At 34.1% G+C, this 27,134-nt stretch overlaps 1 pseudogene; it reads right to left on the reverse strand.

Annotated features, from left to right (window-relative positions):
- Positions 1-641: 641 nt before the first annotated feature.
- Positions 642-21,401, reverse strand: LOC128173296 (uncharacterized; annotated as a pseudogene).
- Positions 21,402-27,134: the final 5,733 nt, after the last annotated feature.

Here is a 27,134-nt window from a genome sequence, read left to right on the forward strand (position 1 = left end):
GAGACGATATCAGTAGTAAATTGCATGCACAATTGAATGATATTACTTGTTGTCACAGAAGAGTAATCAGTCCAAAACTATTGCAGATTTTTGCGGGCAATAAATATACAATTTTTTCAATGGTTGGCACTGTAGCTCCCTGGTCGTCCATCTTAATTTATTTAAGACCGGGAGCTGAAGACCTGCAACTACTGTGGATTCATGTTATTTCGTGTGGGCCAATTTTCGTGGATTGTGGGTGTTTTGCTTATTCGTGGGGATGTAATTTCATGGATGCGTTAGTTTTCAGTTTAAGTAGGTAAACTAAATCTTTCATAATTAGTTTTCTTTGAGGATGTAAATTCGTGGGCGAGGGCTACCCTCTAATACCACGAAAATTGAGCCACCACGAATTCTAATGATTCCACAGTATGCTGTGTCTACCCGAAAGTATTTGTTAAAACATCATTCGTTTGAAAAGCAAAGGCTTATCACACCGATGGTATACTCTACACGTGATAAAATAGTTTATAAAAACGCTTTTTATTTGTATATCAAGTACTTGCAGTTTTATAAATAAAAACAATTAAAGCAATCATTAAATAGAAAGTTTTAATACAGATGTAAAACTGAACATTCAGCTATTGAAAACCTCACCTCAACATATACATAATTATTTGGTCAGAAAGAGAATCGTTTCGTTAAGGCATCAGTAATAATAATTAGACAGAGTATCCAAACACTTCAACTTCACAAAGAGTGAGATACTCAGTGATTATGGAGATCTTTACGAATCTCCCCTGTGGTAATGTCGGACAGGCGATGACTACCAGCTGTGACAAAGTACCGGGACCAGCAAAGAAACCACAGGGAGTGTTGACATCTGACTCTGTCAGCCCTACAATGACGGTAGCATTCCGCAGCCGATCTGACACATCTAAGTAAAAAAACAAAACATATATTAATGTGAAACTGTTAACTTATAATTCGAAAACCTGCTTTTTTCCATATATTTTTTTCTTATTATTATCTCCTAGCTAAAAATAAAAACGTAAAAGATAAAAAGGTTTTCCCCGTTTTATGTTTCACGGATGTAATCAAAGTTGTACTCCACTAGTTTACGTCGTTTTACAATGTCGTTACTTGAAGACTGTACCTATAGTATCAATGTTTCTGTTGACCCTTACCTAGTCCCCACTCGTCCATTCCTCTATTGAATATTCTGACAGATCTGATGGAATACATAGCCTGCAGATCCACCAACCACCAAGGATTCGTGTCTCCACCCTCTGTGCTGGTACACAAGTCTACGACAAAGTCTGTACCGTTATTGCCATCAACTGCCAAATTGGCTGAGTAGGCCACTCCTGCCCATGTTAACGTTGATGATTGTTTTGCAGGCTTATGCAACGCAAGGTTTGAAACAACTGTCAACAATATTACAAAAATGCAGATATGTATTGATTATTTAAAGGAAATACAATACATTGACCGTTAATAAAAAAATCAACGGCTTTAATACGTGTTTCTTAAAAGTACTAAACAATGAAGTCCTTATTCTTTTGAAGTGTATATTTGAATATCATGTGGAGCAGACGAACAAATAATATCGCTTTCCATTCCCGTTCCCTTTACCTTTTCTCTCTATATCTATTTCATTCTTCCAAAATCTACCATCCACCCCTCTCTCTCTCTCTCTCTCTCTCTCTCTCTCTCTCTCTCTCTGTAGATATTATAAGAATGCCAATTAAAATGCAGTTTATTTTATAAAATGGCACCCCCTAGAGTTTGTAAAATGCAACGAAAAATTTTCTTTGGTTATTTTTAAAGTGTGTTAATTAGAAAGAATAATGTCAGGTACATGTATACATGGCTTATTACTGAGCACTGAGATTATGTGATAAAGGCAACAGGAACATTTTATCTTGTTATTTTAGAGTTTAATGTTGAAAGCATTAAACATAAGGCAAACATTCCGGTTTCTTTAATACAATTGTTATAGCATCCCGCAAAACTTCAACTGTGTAAATGCATTTGGAATTTTAAGTACGATGCAAATAGAACAAAAACCCATTTTTTTATTTCGTTAGATAGCTATAACCAGATCATTGAGTTGTCTTCATTTGCTTGTTAATATTTAGTTCCTAATTATTGAATATAATGAATAAGGATGTTTTATGATCAAAATTCGACAATTTGTTGTAATTTCTAAATAAGCAAATAGACTTGTTAATAGAAAAGTATTAATTGGCTAACCACAATCAGTAATAAGCAGAACACTTAAAATGATTTTGGTATAAATGCCAGATGGTGAATCTGTCAATGAAGGTTAAATATTCAAAACTTTAACAGTAGAAGTGAGTAACACGTGGTAGCATTTAGAGCTTATACATTAGAATAAATGTCCACAGGGAGAGAGTCTGTCTCCCCAGGGGATTGGAGATGGCAGGTTGTTGTAAGTACGCCAACTTGTTTTAGTTTATCTATGAAAGCATATACTGTTATACACAAAAAGTTATTGAAAGTTAACAAATATGGGGATATAATTTTCACCAGTCTTGCACTTCTCAATATCAGGTCATACACTTCATTACGGACTTTAAGTTTTTCGCTAAAATTGTAGGCCTCATAGTCCCTTTTGAAATATTTGTTGCAGGGATGTGGTAGTCATTACACTATTTTGATTTTTCTACTCTATGATGAAACTTAATTTAATGCATATATGATACTCCTCGACAAATTTTTTTGTAAGCTATGACACTATTGGCTTTTTCTTTTGATAAGCTAGACTTATGCATGTTTCTTTTAAACTTAATGGGTATTTATTTTTATTGATCTTGAAATAAAATATAACCATGTGCCAACTCTTTGTGTTGCAGCAAAAGACATATCAATAAAACAAATATATTGATTATTTTAAGAAATGGGGATCTCTGATTTATTATTTTCATTTTATATTATGTGAACAGATTTGCATTGTATGTAAAAAAAAAAATAATCGACATTTAACCTACCTCGAATACAATGGACTTTCTTACTGGACATCATCACACATTGATCATCTGAGGAGCACGCCAGACATTCCTGGTTCATTTCTGGTACATTTACAGTCTACAAGACGGTCACGGTTGATTATAAAAGCATGTTAGTTACTTTGGTTAACATAGACATGTACATTTTTTTTGACTGTCTGTTAGGTTTGGTTTTCTTTTTTTAAACAATTTAAACGATTATCAATCGCTTAAATTTTACTTATAGGTGTTCCTGCAATGTATTTGATGTTGCTGTTGATAAAACAAACCAAGTCAATATTCAAAAGTAAGAAAGAATTCTCATTTATTTATTCCTCCATTTACTGGCTTCAATTTGCGAGCTATGAACTATACAGTACATGTAGGTCTCAAATAGGTATTGTAACTAAGCATACCTGGGATTTTGGTTAATTGTTGAATTTTTACCCTGAGAAATCCTTTTTAATTTTTATTTTGCAAACTCGCGTTTCTTAACTTATAATTTTATAATTTAACTACTAATAACTTACATTGTTTACAAGATGCAGAAAAAAAATTAATATTGAGTATCTCAAACGCCATGATTTAAACAAATTAGCCTCTTAACCATTTGAAGGTTCTCGCACACAAGTTACAGCTTTTTTGAGGCATATTTTTTCTATATTTTGTAAATTTACAAGAATTCTTTATTATTCCCCCTTAAATATAAGGAGCCCGTTTTTCTAACAAACTCTAATTCCTCAGGACATATGATAAAACAAGCAATATTAAAAATGTATGATCTTAAAAAAATATCATTGATTCTTTGTATTATGAGCATTTCTTACGTATTATTGACCAGTCAAAAACAGAAGAGATAAAACAATACCTGATTGAGTTCAATTCTAACATAGTCGGGATTGGTTTCCGTTTTGTCGGCCGACACGAGTTCACACAGCAGTTCCTGAGTTCGGTAGTTGACTCCCCGACATAGCTTGGGTCTGTGTCTACATTCCCGGACACACTGCTGTTGTCCAATGATCTCCAACACCCGAACAACGGGACCACGATACCTCTCACCGGGAACAACCGCAGATGTCACTCCCTCGTACAATGATAAAAGATTCTCTAGAAAAGCTGTCTTTGAACAATGGAATCGACAAAAAACCCAGTTCAATGATCGATTATATCGTAAACAGAATGTGATATTTTTGCAAGTTACTTTGTTCTTTATGATATTTCTACATCATTTACAATCAATTTCCCTTATAGCTGTTCTTTTAACTTCTGAATTCAAAATCTGTTGGTATTTCCGATAATTAGAAAACATCGTTGCCATTTCTGTATAATCATTTTTCCTTACTGTTAATTCACTGTACATCTACTGTACAGAGGCAATGTACTCTACTGGACAGCAATGTACCTACCCACTGACCAGCACTGTACCCCACTATACGAGATTCTAACAAACATTGCATTGTTTTGTCACCTACTGCAACATTTTTTTTTTTTTATTATTTGTAAAAAAAAAAAGTAACTGAAATTTTGTTTCTTCCAAAGTCCATAGTTGATACCAAAACCTGGATTTTTATATTTTGTTTTTTGCATTCCCCATTATTACTTAAAAGAGAGAACTCGGGGAAGTGTTAATACCTATTTCCGATATAAGTGCAACATATGTATGTAAACTGCAGAAAGTTGAAGTTGTTTGTACCGTTAAGTCAATCCAGTAATATTAATATTACTTTTTCAACAATGAAAAACTATTATTACATGATTTTTAAAATTAAAGATAACCGTTCACTCCTGACTTAGAGCTTATGTAGTGAAATTTATATTATATTTTCGTGTTTAGTCTTTTTTGGTTCAAAAACAACTAACTATCAACTAGTTCACAATATTTGATCTACACATTATCGGCCAATAGTCAAGTAACTTTTTTAGTAACGACTGATGGTAGCTTATCAAATGCAGTACACATTAGAGTGTACGTGTAACTGCCGTACAAATCGCAATTTCTTTTAATTTTCCAACGGTGTCTTATATTTCACTGTGTCCCTGTAAAAACGTTACCAAGCAGTCAAGGACAATGTTTGGGAAAATGGAAAAAATCTTATATCAATTGTTGTATCATTATACAAAGTGTAATGTAACATTTGAAACATGCATTTTTTTTCTAAGCGTGTTTATTGTGCAGGTGTGTTAAGGCTTCCTACAGCGATGTACAGAAAAACATTTGTCTGTACTTCATACAATATGGCGGTACACTTAACTTTGACATCACAATCTGCTTTCCATTCGATAGTACTAGTACTAGTAGGGAATGTATCGTAACGTTCATATTGAAACATTTATTAAAACTACGTGTTTCCTTTACATAGATGATGCTGTTAATCGTAATGTAGTCTATAGACCTCATTCATTGGAAGTTCTTACTTCACACAAATATTGCTTATGACCAAGGGGTGTGTCATGACCTTGACCCAAGGTTAATTGAGGAAGTTCGAGGTCATTATTCCAAAAATGCTAAATTCTGTCCGTGTCATGTCTTGTATTAATGGAAATATTAGAAGCTAAAATTTGACACAAAGCTTGCTTGTCTCAAGCCACATACAATTTTTTTTAGATTCTCACCCCCGTCTCTCTGAAAATGGACTACCCCGATGAAATTGTTTTTGTTGCAAAAAAAAATGTGTGGAAAAAAAAATTCGAAAAATATCGGGCTCAGTTTACCAATAAAATGTTTAAATATTATATGGCTGACATGTGGATTTCGTTTGATTCAAGTCATGGTTGTAAACGGAAGGATGCAAACGTTCTCATGCATTTACAGTTAACTTAAAATAAAAATAAAAAAGAATTAAAGGATAGAAATGGGTTTGTTTACTCCTATTAGCTTTAACAGTTTAACAAAAGAGCAGTTGTTATTTATAGAAAATGGACAGTGAAATAGATTAATCCAGTATTTTCTATAATAGCAAAAATACACTCGTTATGATTTTTTTCTTAGCGGGTGGTATCAATTGTGAGCTTGCTCACAGTACCTCTAGTTTTGATGGTAAGTATCAAATAGTCGACAGCTTATATAATTTAAGTTTATAAATATAAGTATGTTTACAAGGTATTGATTTAAAAAACAGCTTTCTTACTGATCAAATAAAGTATCTAGCATTGCTGGGAATATATCATCAGTGCGAGGATTGTAGCTTCTACAGTTATTCCTACCTGTAAAAAAAGGTTGTTTTTTATTGACTACACGGTTATAAAACAGAATAAAACCCAACACGTTCTGATTAGGTATTTTTAATAAGAGAAACTAAATATAAAAGTTCATAAAAACCATGCATGCAGTGTCATAGATCTATAACATAATCTAATGTGCAACTCTAAGAATAAGTATCGGTATGATCTCTCACATCTATAAGGAGTGAACCTGAAAGGGTGGAAACGCGCAAACATTTAACGTAATACGGTATTGTATCTTTGATATTAAAAAGAAGGAGAATTAAAACACGTCAATTTCACATAGAGTGAGAGCCTCAGTTGTCTTGGAGATCTTAACGAATCTTCCCCGTCGTAATGTCGTACAGTCGATGACGACCAGCTGTGACGCGGTACCGGGACCAGCAAAGAAACAACAAAGAGTTTCAGATTCTGTCAACCCTACAGTGACGGTAACGTCCCGAAGTCGGTCTGACGCATCTTTAAAAAATTAAAACGCAGATGTAAAAATTAAAAAAAACATTTAAAGAACAATGTTTTCCAAGTTAAAGTTGTTTCTTCATTTTATTACTCATATGCATGTTATATTTCTTAGAAATTTAATTACTTCTCAACAAAAACATTTGCAACCAAGTAATAATTTAGCAATGTAATTTCTCTGTAAGCATACCTGATAACGTCACTCTGAACACTTACCTCCTCCTGCGTCAATCCCTCTGTTGAGTATTTTGACAGATATAATGGTATACAGAGTCAGTAGGTCCACCCTCCACCATTTGTGTCGTTTCCTCCTGTGTATGTACACTCTTCTTGGAGAAGGTTTGTACCTCTGTTACCATCTACTGCCAACTGTGCTCCATAAAGTTGAAACGTTGAAGACTGTTCGGTAGGTTTACCCAATACAATTGCTAAGAGAACTGTCAAAAATGTTTGGTGATTGTGTAAATAAACAAGAGGCCCATGGGCCACATCGCTCACCTGAGGAACAATAGTTATGATAAAATCAGCTCAATGGAGTCATAATACAAACTATCTGGACAATGTACAATAATACATGTAGATCCTGTATAAATAAAATCCATTTTCCCCTGGATATTCTTATGTTTATAATCATTAGTCCCTTTTCTAACAGGATGATTTTTATAGTCATATCATATGTTGAGTATTGCAGTTCTCAAAAAGATCCCTAAAAATAGTTTATATATGGGATATAAACGTACATCAAACTCTGAACCTTCTCGTGAGGCCAAAGAATTGTCCTGGGGCCAAAGTCTTAACAATTATAAAGAATCATCTGGCTGATTAGTTTCTGAGAAGATTTTTAAAGATTTACCCTATATCTTTTGTTAAACTTTGACCCCCCCCCCCCCCCATTGTGGCCCCACCCTACCCTGGGGATCATTATTTTCACAACTCTGAATCTACACTACCTGAGGATGCTTTCACTGAAATTTCAGCTTTTCTGGCTGATTAGTTTCTGAGAAGAAGATTTTTAAAGATTTACTCGTTTATTCCTATGTAAAACATCGACCTCCCATTGTGGCCCAAACCTACCCCCAGGGGTCATGATTTTCACAAATTTGAATCTACACTACCTGAGGATGCTTCCACACAAGTTTCAGTTTTCCTGGCTGGTTTCTGAGAAGAAGATTTTTAAAGATCTACTCTATATAATCATATGTTAAACTTCGACCCGCCATTGTGGCCCCAACCTACCCCCAGGGGTTATTATTTTCACAACTTTGAATCTACACTACCTGAGGATGCTTCCACACAAGTTACAGCTTTGCCGGCAGATTAGTTTCTGAGAAGAAGATTTTTAAAGATTTACTGTATATATTCCTATGTTAAACTTCGATCCCCCATTGTGGCCCCACCCTACCCTCGGGGGTCATGGTTTTCACAACTTTGAATCTACACTACCTGAGGATGAATCCACACAAATGTCACCTTTCCTGGCTGATTAGTTTCTGAGAAGAAGATTTTTAAAGATTTACTTTATATATTCCTATATAAAACTTTGATCCCCATTGTGGACCCACCCTACCCCCGGGGGTCATGATTTTCACAACTTTGAATCTACACTACCTGAGGATGCTTCCACACAAGTCTCAGCTTTCCTGGCCAATTAGTTTCTGAGAAGAAGATTTTTAAAGATTTACTTTTTATATTCATATGTTAAACTTCGACCCCCCACATTGTGGCCCCAACCTACCCCCGGGGGTCATGATTTTCACAACTTTGAATCTACACTACCTGAGGATGAATCCACACAAATGTCACCTTTCCTGGCTGATTAGTTTCTGAGAAGAAGATTTTTAAAGATTTACTTTATATATTCCTATATAAAACTTTGATCCCCATTGTGGACCCACCCTACCCCCGGGGGTCATGATTTTCACAACTTTGAATCTACACTACCTGAGGATGCTTCCACACAAGTTTCAGCTTTCCTGGCCGATTAGTTTCTGAGAAGAAGATTTTTAAAGATTTACTCTATATATTCATTTGTTAAACTTCGACCCTCCCCCCCCCCCCCCCATTGTGGCCCCATCCTCAGGTGAGCTAAAAAGGTTCAGTTTACCATTCAATAAGTTGGTTTCTGGAAGAACAGACTTTGACAATTTTCGTAATAAATATTTACAATTTTTTTACTTTTTTAATCTTTAGCTTTTAAGATCTGTGTACAAACATTGTGAGCAAATCTCTGTATCTTGCTTATAATTCGAAGCTTAACACTCAAATATGTTTAGTAAGTAGGAATTGTAGGGTAACAATTATACAAGAAACATGCACTACATGTATAACAAATAAAGAACACAATTTATTTTTTCGAAATGAATCATATATATACAGTGGAGCCTCACTTATCCGGACACTTTTGTCCCCAGGCCAAATCGTCCGGATAGGTGAAGCGTCCGGATATCTGAATTGTGATATTTACCTTTAATATTTATGGAAATATAACTCATAAATAAATTATACAATTAAATATTTTATTTTGATAGCCATAAGGACTACAAAAAAAAGTTGAGTTTTTTTTAAAATTAAGAAAACAAAATATTGTTAAAAACATTATTTAAGGTATGTTTTTTCCACAGGAAAGCAAGCACTACATTCTACAAGGCAACACTTTACGCTGACAAATCTTTTTCTTCAAGCTAGCGGTGATCGCAACTCTCGCTCTCTTGGCCGGTGGTGTTGACATGTTTAAAGCTGCTCAACATTTAATGATTGAAAATGGATGAAAATCTGTATATATTCCCTTATTGATAATTGTCCAAGCTTTTTTTCATTGAAAGAACTTACCCAAGCTAAGTTTTACGTATCCATCTTTCTATAGAGTTAATTGCACCCAAGCGATATTTACAAGTAGCGTGAACACTCATCCACGCCATGTTTGGCATAAATTATTATTACACTGTTAATTGAACACGCGCTATAAAATTAATGTCGATACCCTGAACATCCCAAGCGGTCTTAATAACTATCGTAAACAGAACTCAAATTATCAAATTTTTCAATTCAATTACGTTTTAAAATGAATAGGCGTACAAACGATCTAATCACACTACGATTAATAGAATTTTAATTCAATCAATAGTTGAATTTTTAAAACACAAATTTAACAATTTTCATGACATTTTAATCAAACAATAACAGTTCATAAGTTAAATGGCGACAATTAAACATGTCGCATCCATGGTTATCGTAATATCCTCGGGCGAGTACATAGCGTGACACAGGTGACCCCGATTACCGGACGAAGGCATTGTTTAAAACCAACAACCAGTGTCAGATGTTTTTACACCAATTTGCACTTGCGCATAAAAAACTTTTGTGCCCCCGAACACTAAAATGTGACCGTCCGGTTAAATGAGGTAAAATTTAAAGGAAAACTGTATTATGTGGTAAAATTTGACCGTCCGGATCCGGAACGCGGAATTCCTGATAAACGAGTCCGTTCCCAATAAAAATCGACCGGAAAGTGAAGCGTCCGGATATCCGGCGTCCGGATATCTGAGGCTCCACTGTACATGTATATACCTACATATTTTCGTCAGCGATATCAAACTCTATTTAAACTGAATAAACTCGAGAAAATGCCGAGCATCTCAACAAAACCTATTGCATTAATCTACCATTACGCAAAAGATAATGCCGAATTACCGATAGAATTAATTGTACTTCAGTACCCCTACATCAGATTTTGCTTAATTTGCGCAGGTAAACTGTTAACTGTTTGATTTACCGTAGTCTCTGTTTTATTTGATACGTAAAAATCACGAAATACAGACGATAGTTCCCAGGTTACAAAGCATAAATAATGAAAACGAAACGAAAATCAGAACAAGCTAACACCAACGTCATGTCTAAAAACTGTCAACGCATTGAAATATTTAGCCTTAATTTACTTCACAAAATCGGCACCAATATATTTTGCATGTTTCAAAAAATTCCCTTCATACGCGAACGGTTGCATAGCAAGTAAATTCATCATAGTCAGATCGACCCTTTTTCGTATAATGTTATGGCTGCTTTAAACAAAGAACCTCGTTTTAGAAGTATGGAATACGAGTCTTGGTAAAATGGGTATGCAAACCCGGGCCGTGGCAAAATAAAAGCCGGGGCAGATCGGCAATCGTCAATTCCAAATACGCATTATTTTGCAGCAATATTTACAGCGAATACAAATATACTGGTCCATCAAATATCCTGAAATTTTAATGAGATTGGCAGATTAATACCTGCCAATCTTTTGTTTTGCTCAGACCAAGTCTTGCCTACCCATTTTACCGTAGGTAATTCTTACCGTATGCCGAGCCCGAAGCTATTAAACTGATTAAAACACGCATTTCCTTTATTATTATTTTCGTAATAACTCAGATTTGAATCAGAATTAGCACTTAATTTTTGCAATTTATATTTTCCTTCCCATAAGGATAATGTATGCTAAACTACGTTGAATTGAACTTAATTTTTGCAATTTATATTTTCCTTCCCATAAGGATAATGTATGCTAAACTACGTTGATTAGTTCTTGAGAAGAAGATTTTTAAAAATGCACCCCCCTTTTTCTACAGTTTCAAGGTTTTCTCCGCTTTGAATACAGATCGGACTTTTATTTCTGCAATTTATATTCGCCCACCCATAAGGATGCTTTGTGCCAAATTTGGTTGAAATTGAATAAGCGGTTTTAGAGAAGAAGTTCAAAATGTAAAAAGTTTACAGACGGACAGGCGGACGGACGGACAGACGGACGACGGACAAAATGTGATCAGAATAGCTCACTTGATGAGCTAAAAACAATGTGATACAGTGACTGTTTATGACCCCCCAAAAAAGAAAAATTGCTTGAAATAATTGTTCATTTTAGATGAACTTTCATTCAATGTCTACAATGCCAAATTGTGTTTCTGTTAGAAATATCAAAAATTTAATTTCATAATAAAATACTGTTATATTCTCCCTCACTACGTTCGTCCGAATATAAAACAATAAAGTGCTAAATGAATAAAACCAACAAGTACTACATAGGTACGCTGCTCGCTAGCGTTATTATATTTATATACAAAAACACATATTAAACAACCATCTGTCAGCCAAAAATCAACACTTTTCATGTCATCTGCAGCCATTTTAACTACTACTACTAGCGAGCGAGCTTTGAGTGCCACGCCACCGCATGGTCCTACTATTTATATTACCTGACCACGTGACCCGAAACCCATTCGAGTACGTATGAAATACCATCACGCACATAATTTTAATTATATTCTCCCTCAATACGTTCGTCCGAATATAAAACAATAAAGTGCTAAATGAATAAAACCAACAGGTACTACATAGGTACGCTGCTCGCTAGCGTTTAGAGATTCAAAGAGATACTATATGACGTTTGGCTGACAGATATACAAGCAATACAATTTATAACACAATAAACGACAACATACATCTATAAACATTTAATTTTATATGCTTAAATTTTTTGTAACGTTTAATTGATTTTCAACAGTGTCTTTAACATAATTGTCCCTGGAAAAATCCGATTTCCATCGGCCATGTAGTTTTAATAACCTTTCATTTACCCCACTTGAAGCTGCAGATGTAGCACCGCCACTGCGCAAACTATGCAAACCAAAAAGCTTTGAATTTAAATCAATCGACGATAGAGCGTCAAGCAGAATTTCACGCGCCCTAGTATAAGACAAAGGTTTGTTAATGACACAAAGCTTATGACGTATGGAACGAAAAATGAATTTGTCTGGCTTATCCGATAATTCTGCAAGCTGCAAATAAAGCTTTGTCCAATAAACAGGACAGGTAGATTAACCTGTACTAGCAATAAATACATAATTACCTCGTCTATAAACATCAGTTTTGCTACTTTCAATATTTACAGACATGTACATTTCATGAAATGATATATTTCTAACACGTAAATTTGCTAACTCATTGTATCTGAAAAATCCTGCAAATCCAATCAAAAACATAGCGCACACTCTTACACATACTAAATCACGTTTACAGTTGTCATTTCCATACTTCGCTATGATCTGTTCTAAAATTTCAGGAGTAATCGGTTCTTTCTTCTGGATCGGCTTGCTAAGAATTCTCTTTCCTCCTTCCATAACCATATGTAAAAGCTTAGAATCACACGGATTATTAACACATACATTTAGATCGTGATACCACTTAATACTGTAGAAATATGCTGATAACACTGATTCAGATACTGACTCCTGCACTAGACTGCTAAGAAAAACGGCTACTGTACTCACTGTAGCTGGCAAATGAGAAACGCAATGCTTTAAACACCAGCTTTGAAACTTCTTGAAGAATTTTATTCGAGTTGTCGCTCTTTCCTTTTCTGATGATATAACGAATGTTCGAAGCTGCTGACGAAAATCTGCTGTCCTTTTCCAAATTCTGAATTTCCGTCCAAATATTGCGGACCTATATGTAAAATTTTTAAATAAATTTAAATTAAAAACCATTAAAAACGATCAACGTTACTGATTAAATTTCTTTCGTTTTGCACATGGTGCTTTATAAACAACACATGGTGTCACTATTGTGTAACTTTCGCACATGGTGCCTCTATCCATATAACAAAATGCACATGGTGCTTTTTTCATTCAATTTCAACACCTCTAAAATCCACTTTCAAAACCAGCACGTTACTGTTAAATCTTTCTGCAGCAAAAATGCTTTTAGTATCTGAACCCACCGTAAAAAAATCTTTTTGGATTTTTATATTCAATAAACTTTAACACAAAATTGTAAAATTTATTAGATTTAGCGTTCCAAACCATAGGCCAAAACAAAGACGATTTCCATTTTGGAATAATTAATGTATCAAATGCTTTGCAAATTCTCATATGCACAATTACTCGACAAATTACAACAGGAGGCGTTCCGCCCAACAATTTTCATCCGCCCAATTCTGTGCAAAAGCGTCAACTCCTGATGTCCCAGGAGTCCAAAATCTAGAGTAAAATTTTTTGACTTTGGTATTTTTGCTGTCTGCAAATAAATCACAGGTATATTCACCCCATATCTTATTAAAGCATTCAAAAATTTTATCTGAAACTCCCAAATCATCATAGTCATACATCTTACTTAGCTCATCTGCAACTGTATTCATATTTCTAGGTATCCATTCTATTTCCAGTTTTATCGAATGTGCCACACATAATCCAAACATGTCTAATGCAAGCTGATGCAGCTCATTGTTCATACTACCTTTACATGCAATTAATACAAAATTCTGATTATCTGTTTACACCTTTACAAATCTGCCCGACAGATCATCACATAAACTTTCAATGATAACACATATAGCTTTCAACTCTCGCCACGTAGAACTTTTTGATTTTTCCCAGTCACTCCACATATAATGTACAATCTTTGTATCTTGTTCAATAGAATAGCCTGCGCCTGCAAACTCACTTGCATCAGAAAACAAAATTTTTGAAGGTGTTTTATTAAACCATGTGATTTTGGAACTTGGCAAATTACCCAAATTTTTATTCCAGAAAACCAGTTCTGTAACACAATCACGTGACAAATTCAATACACTATCCCAACCAGCCCTTTTACACAAAGCCATGCTCAAGCACCGTGTCATCAGCTGACAAATACTACCTAACGCGGGTTTCAATGAAATAACTTTGCCAACAAAAGAAGCGACATCTCGCGCACTCACTCGTTCGAAATCAGCCACTACCAATTCTACATTCTTACGAATCTTTTCAAATTTTTCATTAGGTACTTCTAATATACCATCTCTCAAATTCCACAAGAAACCTAACCAAATAATTTTATCCACCGGTACGAATTGCGACTTTTCTATATTTACTTGAAAACCTGAACATTCTAAAGTTTTTCGCAAAAAACTAGCTGTCTCTATGCACGAATTATAGTCAGAACAAACCCAACCATCGTCTAGATATACAACAACCGGAATACAATGAGATCTCCAATACTTCACCAATACTCTGACAATTTTTGTAAAAATGTAACCAGCTGAAGAAAGCCCTAAAGGCAAAACAGTGAATTCAAAATATCTATTTTTACCTTCATTTTCCCAACTAAAACCTAAATATTTCTGCAATTCAGGATGTATATCAACATGGTGATAACCAGATTTTAAATCAAACTTGATCATAAACTTTCCCTTTCTTGCGTAATACATAGCCTCTTTAATACCTTCAAATTTAACTTTTTTTTTTCAATGAACTGATTGACATGCCGAAGATCTAGCACCAAACGTTTTTTACCTGAGGTATTGACCGAAACTGTCAATGAATTAACTATAAAAGATGGCTTATTAACCTCCTTTATACACCCATAATCAAAAAGTTCTGAAACAGCGCCATTGACAAAATCTGCATTATTCAATGATGACTTGTTGTTTTTTAAGATGATACTCGTTGGAAATTCTTTAAAAGGAATTGCATACCCACATTTTATAACATTCAAAATGAAACTATTAGCGTTAAGTTCAGTATTCCAAAAACCAACATTTTTCTTGAGCTTTCATTTAACACTAATAACTTTAACATTTTGTTGATATTCATATTTCTCATGCAAATCAAACATATACTCAACTTCACTCTGTTCACTGTTTTGAGACTCCGCTAGTATTTGGTGCTGACAGGGTTGGGATTGGTTGTCCTTTGAGATAGGGGCATTCCCTGACCATGTGACCAACTTGCCGACAGTAGAAACACCCAGCACGCTCTCTTGGGAATTGAGATCCTGTGGGTCCGACTTTTGAGGTTGCATTGCTGAATTTGTCGGTGGAGCTATACGACTGGCTAAAGCCACGAAAAAAGTCACTGGGCGCAAAACCGCCCCTGCGCTTGTCGTACGGTCTACTTCTGTAGGCACGTTTCCTTGCCGCACGACCCATAGCGTAACGAAGCTTAGCAGCATCTTCAATACCGTCTGCCAGCGGGTCGTCCAGATATTCGTGTACTGTGTCCCAGCCATGACGGTCAGCGATTTTAAGGATTTTGTTTCTTTGTGTAGGGCGGCTTTCTCTTCGTTAATTACGAGCGCGGCCTTCGCTAAGTTTCCCTCCTGAACTAGTCCTTCAATTTCAGCCAACTTTTGAGACCCCTCCTGGTTGAAAGTGAATTGGATTTTGTGCCCCTCGTGCTTAAATTCAAAAGCTGGTCCGGTCTCTGCCACGTGCGCAGCACTGCTCACCGTATTGTTTTTGGCAAGTTGATCAGTGAGCCCCGTTAAGGTATTCACAATTAAATTACTCTGCTTTTCCAGCGCTTTGTTTAATGATGAACTAAATAACGAAACTGCCTCTTCGTTTGATAGTCCTAAATCAACACTTTCCATATCATACTATTTTTATTACCTGACCACGTGACCCGAAACCCATTCGAGTACGTATGAAATACCATCACGCACATAATTTTAATCTTTGTTCTTTATGTTGAAACTTATTTGAGTATAATTACTTGAAAATTTAGCTACTTTCCATTATAAATAGATAATACTGAAATATGATGCGATTAAACTCGTACCGACTTTTGCAGCAAACATTAAGGAAGTATTTTCCTCATAGTTTAAGTTGTCAAATTCAAAATATTATTAAGTGTATTGTCATAAGTAAAATTTGTTCTGCACAAAATATTATTTAAATGATATAAATATAATTTTGCATTAAGCTTATACAAAAATAAATCTAAAGCAAAACAGATGACATTCGATCTAATTTCCATAATTGTTTTCTTCAAGACTATTTTTGCAGTACTAAAAAGTTAAAATGTATTTGTTAGTCAAAAAAATTTGCAAGATTTCTGTTGATTCTTTTCTTTCTGATGATTTTTTGTACGACAATTATATTTTTTTAAACATGTTAAAAAAAGCTGTAAAATCATTACAATTGTCATATGTCAAATTCTGCGAACTCATAGAGATTTAATGCAAGCAAAATACCATCAGTATAAAAAGTTAAAGATAATTAATATTTAAGTATCATCATTCCTTGTTGCTTTTACATGTAGCTCAAAACCTGATGCTTCTAGTTTGTTGAGCTTCACTGCCCTTCGTGAGTAAGCATTAAATGGTAAAAGGATTATTTGATAAATAAACAGTAAAATGTATCGTTTCATTGTCTGTGGTTGAACAACGGCGTTTAAAAGTACATGCTTTTAAATATCATACATAATACATAGAAATAAGTGATGTTGAAAATCAATTTGTTTTAGAAATCAATACAGTTGTGTTTACATTATTTTTGTAAATACTTCATGCTTTCACCTCGCAAGCGTGGAAATATTCATTTTACACATGAATATTTTTAAATGCTGTTTTTTTTTTATTTTTGTATATTCTATGTCCACCATTTTTCTTAATTGCTTTCTTAACATATTCCTGAAAATTGAAATACACAAAAACTAAATACATTGCTAGATATTTAAAAGAGCAGATAGGGATGAAAAAAATCTAAACTAAAATAAATGATCTATAATTGTACATCTGTGGCCTTAATTTCTTTTAGTTTTAGTTGCTTATTGTTGTGGTTATCCCATATGTATTGTTATTGGTGTTTTGAATTTTAAAACAATTATAGTGTCACGGTGTGACATTCAATCTTTCGGACTATTTTTAATTATTGTGTAAATTAACTTTTTCGGACTTTGTGTTAATTGCTACAAAAACTGTTCATCTATTTCGACAACTGTTTTATAAACGTTATAAGTTCCGCGCAGCATTATTCCCACCTGAGGCACAATCAGTGATGGACAGCTAATCTTTTAATTGACTTCTGTTTATGTTTATTGACACTTAAGCTTCTTTCATCGTATGAAATCTTTTATGTACATGCTGCTAAAATGTCCAGAGTTACTCAATAGCTGTATGATAATTGATTTACTTACATCTGTACTTATTATGTTAATTCTCATTGTGTTATTCCATTGCTCATTATATGTTATTGGGAATTGTAACATATAGTCAGTTGGAATCAGACCTTCGGTGCTGATACATACCAAACTCACGTAAAAGTATATTTCATGTCAAGTCTATATAAAAGTCTGAAAGCTAAAACGCGTGTTGGCTTGTTGGAGGTTCCATGAGGCTGGGTCCAACAACAAGAGAAAAAGCTCACGGTTGGCCCAGTGTTAGTCCAGTTCGGGAGAGAACGCCCCGTAATATTTGGTGGATAAACCTAAGGGTAACGACACCCGGGACTGCTACATATATTTTGTAGTAGTCAGATCCTGGACCTCTACAACAGTTTAGCGAGATTCTCTAGATTCAGACTCTACAGATGAAGAAGACGATGTAAACTAGATTCAACATGGAATATTCTTTCCGACCAGTGTCAGTCCTGTACGGGAGAGAGCCCCCCCCCCCCCCCGTAATAATAGTAAAAAGTACCTTGAATCGAATGAGATTTAATAGATTTGTGTAATTTGTATACAAATTAAACCACTACCACATCGATGTAAAAAGCTAATCCACCTGGGAATGTGATGCTAAATAAAGCCTGTATGTTGGTAATTCAATTGGAAAAATACTGCTAGCAAAAAAGTATGAAACATATGTATTTACATGTAGGTATATCTTACTACATGTGTTTTTCTGATTCCGGAGTAAAATTAAGATCGCTAGATAACCCACCTCGAATACAATGGACTTTCTTACTAGAGAGCGTCACACACTGATCGTCAGTAGAACACGTCAGGCATTCATTTGGTACATTGGCAGTCTACAAAACGGTCACGATGGGTTATAAGAACACTTGCTTTAGACTTGAATCAAAAACATCATAAACATGACTAATGTCGTTGATTAGCCTTCGCGAATCATTTGCAAAGTTTATTTTAACCATTCTAATAAAATTTTAGAAATTTGGTTCACGAATAATTCTGAATACCATAATTTAAAATCTCTGGAGAATGTAGTTAGAAAGATCCTATATAAAAGTCTATGAATTTTTTTCTCTCCAAATATCCTTAAAACTAACACTACAGGTGTATAGTCACGATTTTAATCAAAATTAATTTTCCTTTTTTTATTGATTATAATCTATTAGAACTACACTTCTAACAATTAATGAAAATTTTAATATCAGTTGAAGAGTTTTAGGCAATATGCAGAGCCCGCGATTCTTTACATGAAAACAAGGCTGGTGCCTTGTGATTGTTTACATTATTTTGATTAAACGGCAAAGTTCTTTTCCAGCTTATTTCTTTTTCTTCTAATTAGTTTAAAGCATTAATAAATACTTCATCGTTTTAATCAGATCTATTTAAGGTCATAAACTGGAATTTTTACATCATTTTTTTTAAAACGTAAACTTTATATGACAAAGAATCATAAAATATGTATCTCGCTTATAACATGACCCTCAATTTTTTGTGGAATATTAGAAATACCATACTGAAGCATCGTAAACATTAAACCGTTGGTCGCGGATAATAGATCGTACTAGGCTGTGCCCTAAATTTCAGGAAAACTAGAAAACTGACAGGTCAGGAAGGGCCCCGCTATGACAATGAATATAGAGAAGTGAAGAAAACTTTGAATTCCATCCTCTTTATATTAACAATGATGAAAAATAAATGCCCGGCATAAGATGTAAAGAACTGCAATATATAGGTGGTAAAAAGAAAAATATGAAAATTATAAGTAACAACTGTATTTTTTCAAGATAATTCTTGAATAACCTTGTATCTGCATAAAACAGGGATAACCTCATGTCTTATAAAAAAAACTAAATTAAATATGTATTTAAAAAAGATTTAAACAGGTGTTTTATAAAATGCAAGCCTTCAGTGAATGCAAATACATTGTATCACCCAGGGTTGACCTCAACTTCAAAACAAACATCAGTTGCAGACAAAGGTGTTCATTAATCTTCATATGACAGATAGGGATAAGCCTCTAAATTTTCTGCAGCAGGCAAGATAATTAATCCCAGGGGGTTAATTGTTCTGCTCTCTCATCCTTTTCTTCTAAATTTACAATAAGATTTTTTTTTCAGAAATGACAGAATGGGGTTATTATCTGATTACCTGTTAAAATTAACAGCATAAAGGCAGAAAGAAATAAAATTAATAATTAAAAAATAAAATAGTGAAAAAGGATATCTTAATATATATCTTGATTTTAGAATTCAATAAAATTATCATAAATCATTGTGTACGGTATATTTTAACCAAAATAAAGTATGAATATTATATATTTTAAATCCATATTTCAAAGAATGTACACAATACTACACATCATTCAAAATTGACCTTAACTTCAAAACAAAGATCATTTGCAGACACATGCAGGCAGTGCAGTAATTAATGTCAATGTGACAGATAAAGGTAAAGCTTAGGATTTTCTTCCTGTGGAAGGTTAATTAATATTGCACAGCCTTCCAAGTATACAATGGTAACATTCTCAGGAGTTATCTCTCTTTGCCCATTATTATTATGCATAGTTAAGGAATCTACCCCACCACCCCAGCTCCAAACCAGAAGACATAGAGAATCAAACTTAGCATCAAAATATGTATTTCTGCCTACTGAACTACCATACCAAACTTGAAATTGATTGGGCAACCATGAAAAAAGTTATTAGAAAAAAAAAGAAAATTTGTGGACGGAAGAGTGACAGACGGACGGACAGAAGGACGGACGGACAGAGTGATTACTATAGGGCACCCGCAAATCCTTGCGGGGCCCTAAATATTCTGGTCTGTTGACTGCTAAAGCATAAATAGTTGAAAATTATTATATAGTCCTATTATAAATTCCACCCCTCCATTCTACACCCACTCTACCTCCAGGAATCAGGGTTTGAATTAAATATATTCACCCCTAAGATGCTTTCATACAGCTTACAATATTTCTAACGAAATCGTTTTAAAAAAGAACATTAATTTATTATGTTTAAACTACAACAATTATTATTTCCTCCAAAAACAAACTTATTTTACATGTAACACACTTGAATTACTATTATCTCAGAATGCTTTGGTTCGCTGCTTGTTGAGAAGAAATGGTAAATTAGCAAACAATTTATTGACAGAAAGACGCCGAAAAAAGTTTTAATAACTATTTATATCCTAGTTTTTTTTATTACAGCTTAATTAGTTTTTAATTATGCTCCCTTTAATGCCTATAGCTTATCAAGTTGCATTACATGTTATATTTAAGAAACTGTTAGATAATCTTGATAATGCTAACAAATTCTTAACGACATGGTCATGTTTTTCAATGTAATATTTATTGCAGGATAAATGTTTACAATATAGAATAAATATATAAACAAAAACAACCATGAAACGTTACAAAATATAATGCATTCAGCACAATTTTGTTAACAATTCGTATTATTATTATTTTTTACCATAAATTACCAGAAAAACCTATACAATTGAAATGAACTAGATAAAACAATACCTTATCTACTTTAATCGTCACATTGTTGGGATTTGGTTCCGTTTCGTCGATGTCCGCCACGAGTTTACACAGTAGTTTCTGTTTCCGGTAGTTGACTCCCCGACACAGCTTGGGTCTGTGTCTACATTCCCGGACACACTTCTGTTGTCCAATGATCTCCAACACCCGGACAACGGGACCACGATACCGGGAACAACCGAAGATGTCACCCATTGTATAATGTTACCAAGCAAAACATAACTGTTGTGGATGCAACTTCTTTCAGAGATATATCAGTCATTCTGTGCTTGGTATAAAACATTCCTCGCACTTGGCCGTGGAGAGTTATCACTTTTGTACAGACGCTTCGCACGCTTAGCTTACCTTTAGGTAGAAGCACGCGAAGTTCATATGTGTCGCCGTCATACGTCAATGAATGCACTGTATATGAATTTTTCTACTTTGTTTTATTTAACAAATCTTCAAAGATCTTTATACTTCTGTATTTTCACTTAGTTAATATTTCACTTGTATCTACAACGCTTCTACGTGCGACGACAGACATTACCACGATCTAAATTATTATACATGTATATAATCAATAATTAAATATGAATAAAGACTTTCAATTTTCAATTATCATTAAATAATAACTAGACGTAGACCCGTGCGTGCTCGGGTTGACATTGCATATCGGACATTCACGAAATGGATACATCAATACATTTATATTGTAATGTACTTTAAAAATAAACAATGAATGCGTGTATAATTCTGGTATTCTGACATTGTTTTTATATTGTTTTAATTTGAAAATTGTTGCGTAACGGCTTGCATGGCGCATAATTGGTTTGATCCCCCAGTTATCTAAAAATCAAGTCATGGGTTCGTATCACGCCGCAGCTTACATTAAGGAAGCTCTAAACACTGCACACTAAAGAGTTTGTTAGACTACTTATACGGTAGTTTTATGCAGTTAGATTGATCTGCCCTTTGATAAAGATACAAAAATTGATATTTTCAGTTACATTATTATAAATTCAAGTATTGTAAGCATTATATATTTGACAAAGAATAAGGAATTAAATTCATTATTTTCCCCAAAGTAAGTGAACACCAGTGATTTCTGATCATGGATAGTCCAATGTCTGGACATTTTTCATGCTCAAATAAGGCAGGTACCCCATGTTGAGAATGAATTATAATACTCAACCTAATGTGATATATTTTTCTCCAAGTCAAAAAATCACTTTTTGTTAGTGTTCAAACGAATTTAATAAAAGAAATCAGGATAATTATTGAAAATATGACAACAACAACACCAAAGAGTTGGGCACTGCTGATACATATCGATTGCAGTTCTGAGTCTCATCAGGTCTACAGAATCAAGGTGCAATCTTTAATAATCATAAATGTTTTGAAGAGTACTGTACGTTCAAGATGTTGATTTTGAAGTGTTTTTTTTTCGTACAGTTCAGTAAATGTTGGTCATAATCTTTGTTAAGATAATGCTAAAAAATAGAGGCCCTGTGTAAGAACAAAACAATTGTATATTCATAACTCCTCAGTTGCTCATTGACGATAACTTGACCTTTGCATACCAATTCTGTACCGGTTAAACATTTAAATTTTAGCCGTCCTATAAACTTTTTGACTGGTTATCACAATCGTATTAAATAAAATTCGAAACAAAATAAGTATAACACATACCTATGCATGTTAATATGCGAGCGGACAGATCTTCTGGAAACACGTGTGCATGCTCTGGTCGAATTATTTCGTGATTTAATCGATGACCTTTGATAGACACGATTTATGCATTTAGGATCCGCACACGTGTGTTAACAAATTAGTACAAATAAAAGTAACTTTAAAATTGCGCCAAAAAATATAAAAATGACCACAATCGTGGGCGCCTTTTTCGTGTATTGACATTAAAAGTAGAAATAACGAACATTATCAATCTTTTAAATCTTACATAAGAAATAGACGTTCTATTATAAAAATGGTTACTTAATTTTAATGAGTCTTTTTTAATTTTAAAACAAAGTTTTATTATCAGTAATCCGGTTTTTTCAATTGTAGTAAACGTAAGAGAACCCAATAAATGGAAGAAGAAAACGAAGAGACGGAAAGAACAGACCAAAAACACGAAGAAGAAGAAAGCGAGGAAGAAGACGAACACGATACACTAGAAGAGGACATGGAAACTGACGATGACAATTTAATTGTGAAAAAACTTGAATTGCGAAAACGTGAATTAGAAGAGGAAAAAAATACAAGAAGAACAAGATCGTCATAAAATAAAACACGAAAATTCAAGAGGAATTGGAGGAATTGTCATTCCTGTTATAATTCTCAATTTCATACTGTTTGAAATTTTAAATGTATGTCTGTTAGTAGTACTATCTTCATCGGACGATTTGTTATCACCAGACATGCCTTAACTAAGTACTAAGTTTATAGCATAATTTAGTTTAATTTTCATTACAACCTAAAGATGCATGTACATCTTTCAACAAAAAAAAAATAATTTCATCAACTTGCAACTGTTAGTAAACTGTCTTCTCATTTTAGCCATAAAAATTATTGTTCATAATATTTATGATGTAGATGTTATATATGTGTATATAGATTCTGTCATTTTTTCTCATACTAGTAAGCATGAAAGAGTTGTCTTTCTTTTATCCATCAATAAAATACAGTTGTACAAATTTAGAAAAACTCACCTTTTTGTCGGGTTAACATTTGTGAACGCCAAGTGTTCACATGTCTTCCACCTCCATATATATAGGGGGTGTGCAGTATTATCATATCTAAACATATAATTCTACATACTTTGATTTTTTGAGAGGAGTGTCATTTATAGTTAGACATTACGCTGTGATGTTTCTGGTATTATTATTTCTAAATATAAAACATACTTAAAAATTGCAACAGAGCTTGAAATTTTCAGAATTCAATAAAAATTAAAAGATGTAAAATCACGTAACCACAACAATACAAGTTTTCTTTCTCAGTACAGACGGCATCTTTTCGTTAAAATTAAGTGTCCGTGAAAACGACCGTTTTCTTTCTTTTCTTTTTTTTTCTTTCTTTTTTTTTTGGTAATGACACACAGTACCATTAAGTTTCTTACGCACAGTTTTTTACACGCATGCTCAAACATCATCTGTTGAATTGCACAATCTTGCGTCATAATCCATAATTGGCCCGCCCGCTATTTTAAATTACATCCAAAAATAAACATCTAAATAATAGAAGGTATATCTGCAGCATGCTGAGTTATTGACTGGCTTAGATGTATCACTTGAAAGTGTTCTGCAAAAAAAAACCAAATAAACAAATAAAAGATTGTTAGTGTGTCTTTTTTTTATTAATTTCATGGGAAAAGTCGTAAACAAGACTAATAGCTTTTGAATTGGTCCCCGAAGCCTTGCACGTATTTCCGGATAATGAACCAGATGATATTACAATCCGTAACATGGACATCTCTAACTTCTTTAGCATCCACTGTAATCTGTCGGCATTCGGGGGCGGTTCATCGCCTTACAGACATACAATATGTTGTGGAAATGAGGTAAATTACCACTGCTGCAAAAAATGTCGCTCTTTCCATCTTCGTATAGCCTCTTTCGATAACCTAGTTACTTCCCCTATTTGACTCTCCAATATTGGAGGTACTTACTTCCGGTAGGTAAAGTTGCTGGCGCCATTCAGTGTACGTGTATACAAAAAAGAGAATATGGAGTCTTTTGATAAAATGACAAAAAAAACAACTGATTGAATTTTTAAAAAAGTGTCGGCAACCAACTTTTGGAAATAAACCGGAACTTGTACGAAGAGCTAGGGGAGCGAAGGAATTGGGATTGGATCTGAACAACGATAGGCCTAGCGACAATTTGGTAGTATCGCTAAAGGATAGAATAATCACGCCGCTCGGTGAAAACTTACCGGTTCCATCGCATCTAACAGAATGTTGGGTAACGGACTGTGAGCATTTCCCTGACCTAACGGAAAACGAAGTTTACAACTATCTTGTGTTAAGTAAATGTACCTTTGATTCAAACCAACAGTCTGCAAGGCGTCAATTAAAAGCCAGAATTTTTTATGATGAAGGTCACGTTCAGAATATCGAACATAATCTAGTCTCGCAAGACTCTTTACATTGCATTGTAAAATGTAACTGTTTACCATCAATTCCTACCAAAGATAAAAACAAGAAACCAGCATACAGAACCTGGGTGTGCTTGTCAAAAGTCACTGGTAGAGTCCACACAGCGGAATGCAATTGTGTTGCAGGGTAAGTAAAACTAATAAAAGTAAAATTTCGAGTTTTCTGAGGAGTGTGCATAAACCATGACTGCATGGTATATCCTATAAAAGTATCTCATGCTTTATTTATATATATTTGTTGATTCAGTAAAACATTTAATTATAAATTAGTGTTTACAAGCATTTTTTTTTAATTTGACATGACACTGAGCATATAATAACAAAAACTTTCATTATATTTTTCATAAAGGATGAAATTTACTATGCAATTGTGCACATGTAAATCATATTTTAATTATTTATCAAAATTTCTCTTCATGAAGATAATTCTTTTATTTACTTTTAGAGAAGGGGGAGCTTGCAACCATATTGCAGCATTGCTATACGGAATAGTGGATATGACAGATAAAAAGCACACTGGTAAAATTGCTCCAACATCCAAAGCATGCGGGTGGATTAAACCACGCAGTAGAAATATTTCCCCCCAAAAGGCTCAAGATATGAATTTTAAGAAAGTAAAGACAGAAAAACACACCAGTGCTCAAGCTTCTTACAGTGTCAGTGATAAAAGTGCAGACCTAACCTTACCATCTGTTCAAGAATTTAAAGAAAAATTGGAAAAAATTAATCCAATGGCTGGGTGGCTTAAAAACTTCTCAAAAATACAAACTGCACCAGTTTTTGAAAGAGCAATACCTGAACTTCATCAAATATCTTTTTGTTACAAAGACAATGTTGATTTGTTTTCAGAAAATCGTCAACAACAATTTTATGCAATATTTTGAGTCTCTTTACATTCCTGCAGAAGAGTGTGAAATCATAAATGAAACGACAATAGGTCAAAGCATCAACCCAAAATGGAAAGAAGCAAGACATGGACGCCTTACTGCCTCAGACTTTGGTAAAATTGTTCGTAGAAAATCAGAAACATTACCAGATAATTTATTGAAATATATTCTTGGATACTGTCCAACCTTCACTAATACAGCGGTTGAATGGGGAAGAGAGCACGAGAAAGTTGCTATAGACAGCTATCTACTGAAGGCGAGGGAGTTGCACCCACCCCTCACATATCAGGAGACTGGATTAGTTGTTAGGGAAGCACTCCCCCACCTAGGTGCAAGCCCTGATGGACTAGTGTACTGTCCGCATTGCAACCTTTACCAAGGTGTAATTGAAGTGAAGTGTCCGTACAGCTTTAAAGATGTGCATCCAAAAGAAGCAGCCTTAAGTGACAATTTTTTCTGTTATTTAAATGAAAATAAGAAGTTACGACTAAAGAAAAACCATGCATATTATTACCAGGTCCAAGGGGAAATGGCAATTACACAAAGAAAGTGGTGTCACTTTATTGTATGGACAAATAAAGGTCTAGAATTTGAAACATTTTCTATGATGAAGAACTTTGGGAAAATGTTATGTTACCAAAATTGAATACTTTTTTTTGCTCTGCAGTGTTACCTGAACTTTTTTCAGACAGAGTTAAACGGGGTCTTAAATTGTAAACACTGGGCCATGACAGTTAATCCATTCTTTTTAACCCATATGCAAGCTAGTAAGGTTTTTCTTGGGTGTTGTGTATTTTTTCAATGCATTTAATATACAACACTATAGTGATGGGTAAAGATTTTTTAATTCTGTTCTCAAATGATGCATTAAGAAAAACTCTGTTAACACTAAAATCTTAGCACGACAACAATCAAAGATTTATGTACTGGTAATAATGTATATTATTTATATGTTAAAGAAATTGCAAGAA

Source organism: Crassostrea angulata, chromosome 2, assembly GCF_025612915.1.
Source record: "Crassostrea angulata isolate pt1a10 chromosome 2, ASM2561291v2, whole genome shotgun sequence".
Lineage (NCBI taxonomy): Eukaryota > Metazoa > Mollusca > Bivalvia > Ostreida > Ostreidae > Magallana > Magallana angulata.